This window comes from Euprymna scolopes, chromosome 24 (assembly GCF_053919585.1).
Source record: "Euprymna scolopes isolate OS-2025 chromosome 24, ASM5391958v1, whole genome shotgun sequence".
Lineage (NCBI taxonomy): Eukaryota > Metazoa > Mollusca > Cephalopoda > Sepiida > Sepiolidae > Euprymna > Euprymna scolopes.
In genome coordinates, this window is record NC_136505.1 from 17,318,490 (window position 1) to 17,332,698 (window position 14,209).

Here is a 14,209-nt window from a genome sequence, read left to right on the forward strand (position 1 = left end):
ATACCTTGTCCAGAGCAATTGTCCTAGAAAGGAAGCCTTTGTCAAGAGATTTATTAATCCTATGAGATATAACCGTTAGCACATCTGCAGTAGATCTTGCAGAACAGAAACCATATTGCATGTCACTCTGCTGAGGTGATTGACTATTTCTCTATTTAATATGGATTCCAGCAACTTACTCATGAAAAATTAACTCTTATTGAAACTTATTTGAAGGTTCTCTTAACAGTAATTTCTATAATACATAAACACACACACACACATATATATATTGGTATATTTAGGCAGCATTTTTTCATTCAAGCAAATATTATTAAATGCAACAGAGACACTTTGCTTTCTGATTCTTTTTTTTAATTTTTCGATTTTCCATATAATCTTTTTTGTATCAAAATCAAAAATATTAATAAAAGTTCCATAGTTGTTGCTGTCACGAGCACTTTCGATTCGTCCACGAATCATCATCATCAGGTGTTGAAGTAAAAGTCTAAATAAGCGAAAATGAGAATTAAAAGTGAAAACTAAAATATACAGTAAATGGCGATAAGTTAAAATATATAGAGTCGATGAAAAGTCGATTAAAAATTTGAGTATTAAAAACAGCAAGTTCGTGCACACCATTAATGAAGTCCATCCAATACGAACTACGCAAGACATCTTCTTGTAGTTGATAATAAATTTAATTTTAGAATTATTGTCAACAGGCCTCAAGTATCTACATATATTTTTAATTGCGTTTTCTTTGATTCACAAATTTGGTGTCATTTGATTTTGATAAAATATATTAATGGGGTTTGCATTGCAGTGTTGGCTAATATTATTAAATATACTTATGGACATGCATGTTTCTAGATTTTAGCCGTCATCAGCAGAGGTTAGGATTGAATTCATGACACCAGTATCTGCAGTCTGACAGTGTACAAATGTGCCATGATCGGTCATCACTTGAATGCATGATTTTTTATCACTTAAATTTACGATTTATATATATATATATATATATATTAGCGGGGGTACCCGGCGTTGCCCAGGTGTTTCGAGGTGTGTTTTTGGGTAAATCAAAACAAAAGAATCGTTGCCTGGGTGTTTGTGTCGGGGGGAGGGAGTAAAAAAAAAAAAAAAAAAGTTTTGATAGGTAAGTAGGAAGGATCGAACCCGAAGCCTTGAGGCGAAGTTGGAAAATAAAGTGTGGAAAAAACATGCGACGTTAACCACTGGGCCAGCAAGAAGTAGTCGAGGAAGGATGCTTGAATTTATTTAAGTATTAAGAATTGGCAGGCGCCCATACTTGATGACTTAATGAGGTCAACTTTGACTGCAGGGCAGTTTTTTTTTAGTTAGTTTCGCTTTTTATTATACAAAAAAGCCGAATCCACACGCGGGGATCGAAAAATGTTGAATATTTAGCTTTTCAAAGTCGGGCATATTAAATAGACAGGCGACCCCCGTTAACTTGTAGATATTATCATTTAGATATGATATAAAAAATTTTAAGGAGCGAGCCGACCGAGAATCACAGCGAAAAAAACCCTTTTGCAGACATACACACATACACACACATTTTCGCTTTTATATTTATAGATATATATTAGTGTTTGAACGATTAATCGGGAAACGGAAAAATTGGAACTTTTGAGAGCACTAGAATCGAAAAAATATGTATTTTCCAATGCCAAAACCGATTCCTTTAATTATCTTTTTTATTTGATTAAAACAAACTCTTCCTCTGCTGATAATAATAACAAAACAAATATTTATTGATTTTAAACTATCAATAAATATAAAATCTATAGATCATTACCGTAAGTGTATGTTTACGCTAGAGAAAATATTTAATGTTTTTACTGTAATTGGAGGAAAAGAAACTAGATATTTAGAGATTTATAAAGAATTGGAATCTGTAATTGTATTGGAATGGGTACTTGTATCAGAATCAGGAAAATATTGGAATCCTCCCATCATATATATCTATATATTTTATGGATCTACATAAAATTTATGTATTAAGTTATCCAGCAGTGCTCAATACATTAGTAGAGTTAGGTAATAAGCTATAAAAATGTATAGCAATTAAGCTACATAAAATTTTCCGCATTTCATGTGAAAATTTGTCAGGCTATTATTATTTATACACGCGCGCGCGCACACACACACTAACTAGTAAGTTATGAAAATATATTGAACACTATTGAAGTAAAATACTGAAAATCGATAAATTATATTGTACAAAATTTATGTGGATACATGAAATATATACCTATTATAAAAAAGGATTTTTGTGTGTTTGGGAATTCATTCCCTATGGACTCGGAAACAGCTGGGCCAATGTTTTTGAAATTTCAAACAAAGGTACTTAAAATGTCTAGGAGTGTTCTTACGTAGGTTTTGTATTGGATTGCATCTGATAAGTATTGAAAATTGATAATCAGTAAAAATTGAATTAAAGAAGGAACTTCAACAAGGATATTTGCAAAGTTTTATCACCGCACAAGCAGAAAGGCCCAACTTATAAAATCAACTGTAAATCCTTTTATAAAACAGGTGTGCATTCAAAATGAATGTCTCTTTTTAGAGCACAATTGAACCTTGATACTAGACTTTTGTACGTTTAACTTTTAATTCAAATAATTATGTAAAAATAATTTCATAAAATCAACAGTTGGTTCTTTGAAGAGAGATGCATCTGAAAGGGACGTTTCTGTTTAGAGCACAGTTGAACTATTATAATTGATTTTTGCATTTGAAACTTTCAGTGAAGTCATTATTTTAAGATAATTTTATAAAATCAACAGTACATTCTCTACAGTACAATGTATTGTGAACTAAGTTCCTGCAGTGAGGCATGTGAAGCCTCCTCCCAGTACACTCCAGGGGAGGGGGGGGGTCTCCAACTAGAGCAGGCAATAAATCGACTTGATATAAAAAAACGGGTGATTTCACCAATTTCGATGCCAATAAAAGTATAGGAGGGTGGAACATTTGTTAATCCTCATTCAATCCTGAACAACATTGAGTCTACCTGCTTTTGTGATATGGCACAATCACGTTGACACACCGGTTCTCACCAGATCACTGAAGTTAAGCAACGTTGAGCCTGGCCAGTACCAGATAGGTGACCATTTGGGAAGGCGAGGCGCTGTATGTATGTACCACAAGGTAAAATACCAGGTTGAGAAACTGGCGCCATCTATCCTTCTCTCGAGGGTAGATGGGACTCTCTTAAGACATGGTAGGCACCCCATCTGGTGATGGCGTCATGATAAAAAAAAAAATACCCTTGATAGCCCTGGCGAAGCATCAAGTAATTCAGCTACTGACAAGATCTGAATTACACTACAAACTCGTGTAGTGAGTTGAATCTCGGCTGTGGCCATGCTGGATGGATGGACCTGCTAGTATTTTTATTGCTTTCAATCATTCATGGTGAAAAATAGGCACTTTCTGCATTTTTTTTTTCAATGCCTTAAACATTACAGCTAGGAATATACTTCCTTTTTCTATTTAAATCTATGACAATTTATTATTGCCTTTGTTTTTATACATCCTTTTACATTTTTGTTTCCTTTTCTTACAAATAGGAATAAACTTCTCAACCTTGAAGAACATACCTCCTCACCATCACCACTATCTAACTAACACGATGTAGCTAAACTGCTTGCCCAGTGGTTCACCTTGAACTGTACAAATCACCCACTTCTCAATTTCTTACTATGCACAGATGCTAGACAATGATCTGGTCAACTTTCTTTCCTCATATCTTGAATATTATAAAAATTCTTGACACCTCCAAAGCATGTCAGCCAGACATGATTCATTCTTTAATAATTTAAATAAAAGAAATGCTCTGCTGAGCTGGTCACTGTCCTCTTTAAACTATAATAAATACCTTGCCAAATCTTTCTTCCCTGACAGCTTGAAAACTACCTCTGCAGTACTAATGTTTTGGAATTTGTGCGAAAAACTAACTTGCAAAATTATCGCCCTATCAGTCTCATCCCTTTCTTCCCTAAAATCTTTATTAATCAATCCACCAATAGTCCACAATCTCATAATTGTTAGACTACTGTCACAGTCCTAGGTTCAGTGAACGACGGGGGAAGAAAAATAAAACCCAAGGGTGGACTAAGTCGAGCATGGCAAAGTGGAAAGAAACCAAACAACCGCGACGTTGTTATGGTCAAGCTATTTTTAGAATTAATGCAAGGCCAGATGCCATGACATGTGGTCGTTGTGGCATGTAGGAGACATTAGGGGCAGCTGAGAAGAGAGGGAGAGAAAGAGTCTGAGTTGGCAATGGAAAGTGACGGATGTTTTTCATTGGGCTCCGAAAAGTAAGAAGCGTTAAAGAGAATTGGATTTTAAAAAGGCTGCGCAGTCACATATCACCACCGAGAAGTTGAAAGAACATGAAAACGAAAAAAGGACATCTCTTCCCTGTACATCTCATTGAGAGATGATCAAGTTGGTTCCCGTTAGAAGCAGGTTTGTGAAATTCTGTCTCTCCCCCACAAAAAAAAAAAAAAAAGAAATTCGTTCGCATCAGAACTCTTTTCTCTCGGACTAGTGGCGACAGCTTTTTTTCCTCCATCATCAAACATTTTTTTTATTTCATTTCTTGACTATTTTGTTTGTTTGTTTATAAAAGATAAATAAATGAAACTCCCACAAAAAAATATGCATGAAATATATTTCTGCCTCCTATTATTATTACATGTTAAATTTTTGCCTCGTATTTGTGCAAGCTTTGCTTTTAACTGTTTTAATTGGAGATTCGGGGAAATCTAATAGACAACTAAATTTGCCTAAACCCAACTGAAGTTAAGTGATGAGCTTGATAGGGAACCAGTAGAGTAACCATCCTTGGTAGTAAAGTCCCTTACTCTTCTCTAAGCCAGTGCACGCAGGCGGCATCATCCAGGAGATATATCGTACGAGTGCATGCATGACTCTAAGCCCGTGTGCTGGGGTCAAAATTAATGCCGTGCCTTTGAAACCGGTCCAAGTATGGATTTAGGCAAGCCTGTTCTACTGTGGATATCCTAGCAATTATTTCTGAACACATATGTTGGATAAGGCAGGTGAAGCTAGGATGGTAGCCATTGTTATATCCAAAGCATTTGCGAAGGTCTGGCATGAAGGCCGTCTCATGAAAATTAAATCATGTAATATTACTAGATAAATATTTAATAGAATCGTTATTCATAGACAAAAGAAAAATGCAGGTCGTTCTGGATGGCTGCACATCTAAAACAAGCTAATATTAACTAGCAAGACCTGTGGAAATTTCACAGCAGACTCTTTCATATGTAATATATTGATGTTGGTATTCTGTGGATGTTCAATGTAAATGGAGATGCCCTGATATTATTGTAGCTCTTTTGTTAAAACTGCAAACGTATTTATCTAAGTTAACAGGAACGTCTGGTGTAGGCCAGTCGTAGAATACGCTATAATATGATATTTTAATTTATGCAGATTTCATATATATTATTATAGAGTCAAATTTCTATCAATTCTTATATATTATAAAGTTGTGATTTAAAAAATGAAATATATCTATCCATATGACTTGGGTCCATCAGCTTGAATCAAAACTAAAACTAAAGGAAAGAAAAAAACACACACACACACACACACACATATATATACATATATATAACTGGAGTTCCTTCAGCTATAATTGAAAGCAAAACTTATGAAGAATTCTTGATAAAATTATTTATTACAAGAAACAAGAAACGACAGTCACTTGGAAGAAAAAATGTAAGTGTGACACAAAATAACATACACGCTATCGTATTAATATATAAAGATGTGCTCCCAGTAGCTTTTAATTTTGGAAGTGCTCTGGAGGTCTCCTTACTTTGAACTGAAGTCAACATGGCCAGGAGCTATGAAATAATACAGTATTACATTTATTAAGTTGTACAAATCAATCCAACGTGCTCAATATTCTGAATAAAGCAAATGTGTTTAAACAGGAACAATAACTCCACTGTCTTTAAAATGTTTTATTACAGTGTTGCATACTAGACGAGAAATTTGATGTTGCCAGGAACAATGAAATAGTAATAATAATAATGCAATATTACATTTGCTAAGTGGTATGTGTTAATCAAAAAGTGCTCAATATCATACATAGAGCAAGTATGTTCAAATACTGTGTTGCCTAAGAAAGGATATTGGTTTTTATGATAATTTTGTATGTAAAAAATGGTAATTAGCAATGTTTGGGAGCTATAAAACTAATCATACAGTTATACAATTGGTAAGTCGTATATTTTATAGAAAAAAAATAATGTTCTTGTTCTTGTCCAATGTTCAACCTTATTAAAAAATATATATATGTATATACAAAAAAATCTTTGATGCATGTGCACGTCATATAGCAAAAATCATATAAGTTGATCAAGTATTTTTTATATATAGAAAATCATTTTTTTTAACACTTAGTGATTTTAAGAGTAAAATCAATATAACAAGGCTGATTTTGATTTCTATTTTTGGAGAGGTTGTTAATGGGAGGTAACCAGTGACACACTATGCTTGCTTATTCATAAAATTTGATTGTCATAAAAAATCTACTTGATTCATTTACGTGACTTTTAGAATATGACATTTGTTTCGTGATGGGTACGTACAAAGATTTGTGTTTTCTTTCTTTTTTTTTTAGATTGAGTTCTGGACAAGTACCAAAATGCTCAATACTTTTGATAGAGCAAATGTTACTGCATTTTCTGATACTTCTACAAGTAAACGTATTTGGCCATGCCGCTTTTGACTCATTTATATAAGACTAGCCTAGGGTCTGGTGTTGCCCAGGTGTTTGTAGGTGTGTATTGAGCAAAAAAAAAAAAAAAGTGGTAGTAGGCAGGCAGGCAGGCTTGAACCCATACCACAAAGGAAAAGAAAGTGAAAAACTAGACACGTTAGCTGTTGCACTCACCGCCAAACCAGAAGTGATGTAGGCTCAAATTAAGGCTAGATAATCAAAAGGAGGCGATGACTTTGGAAAATATCGGAAAAAAAAAAAAGACCTCTCTCTCCCCAATGTCTTTGGCCAATTTTTCAATATTTGTCGTCCGATGGGTTGAGCTTCAAAATGATACTGATCTTGTGAAAATCCGTTGCCTCCATTGAAAGTTTTTCCGAGACATGCATGCATACATACATTTAAACAGACAGGTGAGATTTATATTATAGATGGCGGCTGTTTTTTCAGCCTAGTTGGCATATCTATATTTCATGTGTACCATAAAATGCACTATTGTGATGTTAATATACTACGGTAGTTTGAAAAGTAATGCCCCGCTACTTTTTTTTTTATTAACTCAAAAAGTTGAGCTATCAAAACGGGAGTGGTACCATTAAAACAAGTGATCTTTTGGGCTCCAAAATTTATTTTTCTACATAGTCACCACCATTCTCAGTACTTTTGCCAGGTATTCAATGATGCATCTCTGCTTCTGAACCATGTCCATGACAGGTGTTGCTTTCTTAGAGTCTCACACTGTCAATATCTGCAACAGAGAGATGAAACTTTTAAGTTATAGATGCATAACGTCAATCATAGCAATTCAATTTGCAATCCCCTCTGATCCATTCAAGCACAATAAAAAATAGGAGGCATTACTTTTGGAACACCCTTCATATATATATATATATATATATATATTTATGCCTTGAATTTCCATCCTCCGTACCTTAAGTATCCCCCTTATGTTATATTTTGGGCCAGATAGAGAGGATTTACAAAATTGGAAATTGGACTCGTCCCAAAATGCATAAGTTCTGGTCGACTATGGGAATTTCCATCTTTTACAGAAATCCAAAATCTATATGAAAAATTTTCAATTTATTTCTGAGATTAATTCATATCTACTCAATTTTTTTTTCTTTGAGGGGAGTAGTAAATACCAGCCATGAATGCTCTTTAGGCATTCAATGGCTACACCCAGATTAAGCTCTCCTTTGGTGAGGAGGCAGGAAAATGCCTGCTCTCAATAAAGCTATACTTAAATACCACTATAATACTTAGTTTTGTTCATGAATAGACACCCACTGTATAGTCAACATCTTGAAATTTGGAATATAGACTTTTCATTTATATACTTGCCTGGCTAGCAGTGTCAGATGTCGCCATTAAAAATTAGTGATAAAAATTTGAATAATTAGACTCACTATCTTTCAAAGCTTATAACTACTCGAAAAATGTAATTTAAACCCTATTTTTTTGCAATAAAAGGAGCAAAATAATAAAAAGTTTAATAGAAAAATATGCAATATTTTTTTTAAATCGGTTTTCTTTAAAAGATTAAGAAATTCAATGAAGTTTAACTTACATTGAATAAAAAAATATATATAAATTCCAATAAATCACTTACCTATAAAAAATAATAATCAATGGGTTCTTCCATTCTTCATTTTTAAGAATTTGTCCATATTTATATTTTATATTCCATGTACTTTTTAAATATAAGAATTTTTTAAGCGAAGATTCAAAAAGGCCGCAATTTTAAATTGTAATATTAGATGTTCAGAACGGAGTTGTCTACCTTTCTTGCAGTTGAAAAATACGAAAGCCCAAAACCGCCATAATGGTCCATGAAAAAAGTTAAATTATTTTTGGTTGTCTCCCCTCTGAATTTCTGACATGTGTTTGCTGTCAACAATTAAAATTAATCAATATGGATCACCGTATTTGAAAAATGATCACATTTTACTCATCAGTTGAATAAGTTGCCATTTAAACACAAACTAGCCGACAATTTTTCCATTTTTAAAAAATTCTCTTAAAGAATTACATGAGTTTTTGATTTAAAATATTTTGTTTCTTTATCATGCAATGAATTTTTTTTTTTTGTCAAAAATCCCAAAATCAAAAACATCGAATGAAATAGAAAAAATTGATGTAGGTGCCCAATTTTTACTGGACAATATTTTCAAAATATGAGCTTTCACTTAAAAAAAAAAAAAAAAAAAAAAAAAAATCAATTTGTGATATATAAACCTTAAGTGAGAAAATTATTTTCATTTTAATAGACATTTCAAAATTAAAAAAAGAAAAAAACGTTTATCTAGAATATTTATTGGAAAGAGCATGAAATTTCACATTAAACCTGAAAATATCTTAACACTTGAACCAATAGAAAAATTTTGATAGATTTTTAAATTGAAAAATATTTAAGTCGTAAAATTCAATTCATTACGTAGAAAAAAAATGGCTGCATGAGTGCATGCATGCACTTTGTAAACACTTTAAAAAATAAAAAATAATACTTCTATTATTTTTTAAAAAAACTTTAGTTATTTTGGAAGTATATTCCATAAAGCAATTAAACAATCCACTTTAAAAAAAGAAATTACGGGTTTTGTATATTTTATTTGCAGTTTTGTGTTAAGGGTGTCAAAAATTCCCAAAAGATTCTGACACAGCTATTGCCTGGCTGTTTGGAGGTGTTTGCTGAGCAAACCCGTATCACGAAACAGGAAAAGAATGTGACAAAAAAAGTGATATCTGTCGTTGCGTCCATCGCCAAATCAGAAGTGGAAAAGGTTTAAATTAAGGCTAGTCAATCAAAAACGGGATGACTTTCGAAAATATCGTTGAAAAAAGCGACCTTTCCTTGTAGAAAAGTGCCCAGTTGAAGGTGAAGGAATTAATGTTTTTAGCCAATATTTCGATATTTGTTGTCCGAAGGGTCGAGCTTTAAAACGATACCGATCTGAAAATTTGTTGCATCTGTCAAAAGTTTTAGGCAAACATACAAACATACATTTAAACACAGGTGACATTTATATCATAAAATAAACTGTACACATATCAGATTTTAAGGTTGAAAATCCGTTGCATCTGTCGAAAGTTTTATACAAACATACATTTAAACAGACAGGTGAGATTTATATTATAGGTATATCATAAAAAAAAAAAAAAAAAAAAAAAAAAAAACTGTACATGTATCAGATTTTAAGGTTGAAAATCCCAGTTTGGCAGGTGTTTAATTTTTCATCTTTTGTATTTTGAATTGTGAAATTTGTTAATTATTCTTTCATGTTAGCAACAAAAAAAAAAAAAAAAAAAAAAAAAAATATATATATATATATATATATATATATATATATATATATACAGGGTATCCGTAAAGTTACTATAGAGTCTTATTGTTTTAGTGTATTATATTTGTATTAATAGTTGATATTTATTACAGGGTGTCTGTATATATATATATACATATATATATATATATATTTTCATTATTTTTACGAAAGACTACTTTTAAATCTTCAAAAAATAAATTAATTTTCTTTCAGTGAGCCCAATATTGCTAATATACCATTATATAGGAAATTCTTTGAAGAATTGATACCAAAAGAGAAAAACAAAAAAAAAATTAATAAATAATTGTGCATTTTGCTGAAAATACTATAATTCTTTTGGGCAATTTGTTGTTACGTGATATTACCTCATCTATGCTATACCATAAAGCCTAAAAAGTAGTTGTTCTGCATTTACAAACAATTATTACCGCTTCCTTTTTCCAAAATTACGTCCAAGTCTGCCATTACAAGATGCCACAATTTTGGTTGCTCAAGTATATGGTTTGAAACAAGTATATGGTTTGAAACAAGTATATGGTTTGATACATGTATATGGTTTGAAACAAGTATATGGTTTGAAACAAGTATATGGTTTGAAACAAGTATATGGTTTGAAACAAGTATATGGTTTGAAACAAGTATATGGTTTGAAACAAGTATATGGTTTGAAACAAGTATATGGTTTGAAACAAGTATATGGTTCACGGTTAAAAATAGGAAAATGATTGTAATCATGAAATTAAAAATACATTTAATTTTGGAAAATAAAAGAATTTATTGTTGGTGTAAAACAAAAATATCAGAAAAAAAAGCAATTTTAGTTTTTTTATAGGTATTTACTAGGAAAAATTAAAGCTTGATAGAAATTAGTGTGAAGAAAAAGAAATAAAGCAAAAATAACATAATATTGAAGGGGGTTTGGAATTATCATTTAATTCAATTATTAAAAAAAATAATACTTGCCTATGTTGTCCATTGTCGATGAAGACCACAAACATCACTGGTTTGGGGGCTAAGATCAGAGTGTACTATCTGATTTGATGTTACACAACCTATCCTTTCTTCATTCAATGAAGGAGAAATCTTTCTAAACTGGGTCAATTTTTATGTTTGTTCTTATTCAGAGTGCCCCATTTTAATTTTTCCCCACATTAAAAACTGATCTTGTGTCTAACTCTGCCCTCATGGGGAGGCAAGTAAATAGGAACACTACTGATTTGTCAACAATCTGATGATGTGATTTGACTTAGTTTAAAGTGTGGGACTTGCATCTACCACACTTATCGTCCACATGGCAAGACAGGGTCAAGCTGACTAAGCATGATACTAGAGGCAGGAGTTGTCTCAAACACACACGGTGTCTAACATTCCTAAAAATTTTTGGTACTAGCCAGCCTCATCGTTGCTTCATTTTGAGGGTTATGTAGGCAACATTATATATATATATATGCGAGCAAACAGTTAATAAAACATGTTAAAAACACTTTGAAATGAGTTAAAAACCTATTTAATCTGAAAAGGAAACACTAGATAAGTGGATAGTCCTTAATCTGTGGAGTTTCGAAGAAATACTTTCCTTCTCATCAGAGGGTAGGAATTAGCAAAATGCGGGATCGGATTTTGCATGCAAAAGTATTTGATGAAACAACGAGTAAGTCAAAGATCTTACTTGAAAACAAAAAAAGTGAAGCAGAGGGAATATGGTGAAGAAAAAGGTGATTACACATGAATGGATAGTCTGGTGGAAGATAAATAATCCAGTGACGGTAAAATCCAAATTTTATTTTATATATATTTCACACATTTAGTTAAAACTGTACAGACGGTCAGAAAAATATTGGTACCGTCGGTTTCAAGCCTAACTTAAGGGGGACTAGTTAATGGTAAATGATGTTAGGCTCTCGTAGGCTTGAAACCGACGGTACCAATGTTTTTCTGACCTTCTGTCTGTACAGTTTTAAATAAATATTAAGCTCTTATATTGAAAATTTTTTCTTTGTAATCGAGCACTTTGTTGGAATTCTTTCCCATAAAACAGTAAACAAATATATATATATATATATATATATATATATATATATATATCCTTTATGAAAAAAAAAATAATTAAACCCTTATAAAGTTGATTATTCACTTAATCGTCAAAACGTTTTAAAATACATGGAAATTTACAAGACTAAATAAACTTCATTTTATCTAGTAAAGGCTACCGTAGTTTCTTCCAAATAAATCATTAAGTTTGGGATTTTTTTTAATTTCGCCACTCAAAATCTATAGAGTGGGATAAAAGATGGAATTATTTAAATGTAAAAAAAAAAAAAAAAAATTCAGGTACTTATGTTATATTTTTGCATAGCAAATCATCTTAAATCTTATTCAGACAAAAATAAATAACAGATTCAAAATAAATAAATAAATAAATAAATATTTGTGCAGTGTGCACTTGCACTGGTTTTGTCTAACCTCCAAAGGATGTTTATTCTGAAAGCCGTTCTTAACATAGGGAGGTTGGGGGTGTTTATTTTCTTATTTTCAACCTCCCCGTAATCAGCTTCTTAAAGATAAGTCTTCTTCGGGTGGTTCCCCAGTTTCAGCAAAAAGTCTTCGGGGGTGGTTCCTCACTTTCAAAAATATTTAATTATGTTATCCATCGATACAAAAATGGCGGTGAATTTTTTTATTTTATTTATTTTATTTTTTTTTTTTTTAGAAAATTAAAAATTCTATTAAAATTAGAAAAAGCTTTGGTAATTCTACTTTTCACATGATAAAATGCAGGTTTTTATCTTTCTGGGTGAAAAAAAATGTTGCTCAAGAATAATGGATTTTAATAGATTTGCCTTATATTTTTAATTTCGATAAATATTACACAATAATAAATTTGCAAACAAAAAAGTCAATTTGTATTTATCATAGTTACGTATAGACGAAAAACACGCGTAAGAGATGCCTGCTATTTTTATTGTAATAGAGACGAATTTAATGAGGTGTTATTAATTTGTTAAGAAAACAAAATATTTGGTTAAGTGGTACTTATGATAAATAGGGACCGTGCTGAAATAATAACGTTATCATTTAGAAACTTATTCTTAACTTGGGGAGAGGAGGGTATTTGTAACTATTCTATACTTTCACCTAACAATTTAATAAACAAAAGATACTGTAAAACATGAATTTAACTTGAAATTACTATATAAAAAAAAGCACGGCACCTTTTCTGCATAAGTACCAAGAAAGTAAACAAGTTTATTTTTAAGTTAACAGATGGGTTTGATACGAAGCGAAAATAAACTTGACCATGGTATAATAAAATAAAAAAATATTTATAAAATTATTTTTTTAACCGAATTATTCCACCCGAAATAAACAAAACAAAAAAGATCAGTATGTTTGTTTTAAATATACACAAGAGAATATATTTCGCAACGTGTGTACATCAGGGACAGGTATTTTTGGTTTAAGTAGCACCCGTCAAGACAGGTAACCACACCCAAATGGGGCGAAATAGATTACACATATTGGGGGGGGGGCATTATAACAACAAGCCAGCACAAATACATTTTTTTTTAATCTGGGTTAAAAAAATAAATTATTTATATGCTGTAATTTTACTAAAAGGACAAAACAAAGATGACAGATAAAAATAATCGAAAAAGTTTCCTTTCCATACATCAAGTTGCAGGGGTATGCAAATTGCAGACATATAAAACACAGCTTCGAAGTGGTCCGAAGATGGGGGTATAGTTTTAAAAAGTCGTACGTTGAAATTTAATCCCCCAGTTTATAGCCAGGAGTATCCTAATAATACCCTGTAAAATAAAAATGAACACAGAAACATCTGGGATATTTCGTTTAACTGTGATCGAGAGGAGAGTTTTCGGTTTCGTTTTAAATAAACCCGTTACTGTTAAAAGTTGTTCGATACGTTTCTTAGATGATTAAACGACACGAGAAGAAATTGACTTACCTAGATAGAATTGGAAGACATGCTCTTCTGATCTTTAAAATCAGAACCGGAAGGTCTTACGGAGCAAATTTTATTTTAGTCGGCATTGTCAGTTTGTTGCAAACTAAAAAAAATAAAATAAAAAATTTGTAAATTACAAATAAA

The 14,209-nt window shown here is 31.7% G+C and overlaps 1 protein-coding gene across 1 annotated transcript in view; it reads right to left on the minus strand.

Annotated features, from left to right (window-relative positions):
* LOC145246611 (uncharacterized) overlaps positions 1-14,209 on the minus strand; it is an 87,892-nt gene that overhangs the window by 63,391 nt on the left and 10,292 nt on the right. The window contains exon 2 of the mRNA XM_080108277.1: positions 14,066-14,168. The gene's annotated coding sequence lies outside the window, so the exon portion shown is untranslated. The remainder of the gene's footprint in view (positions 1-14,065; positions 14,169-14,209) is intronic.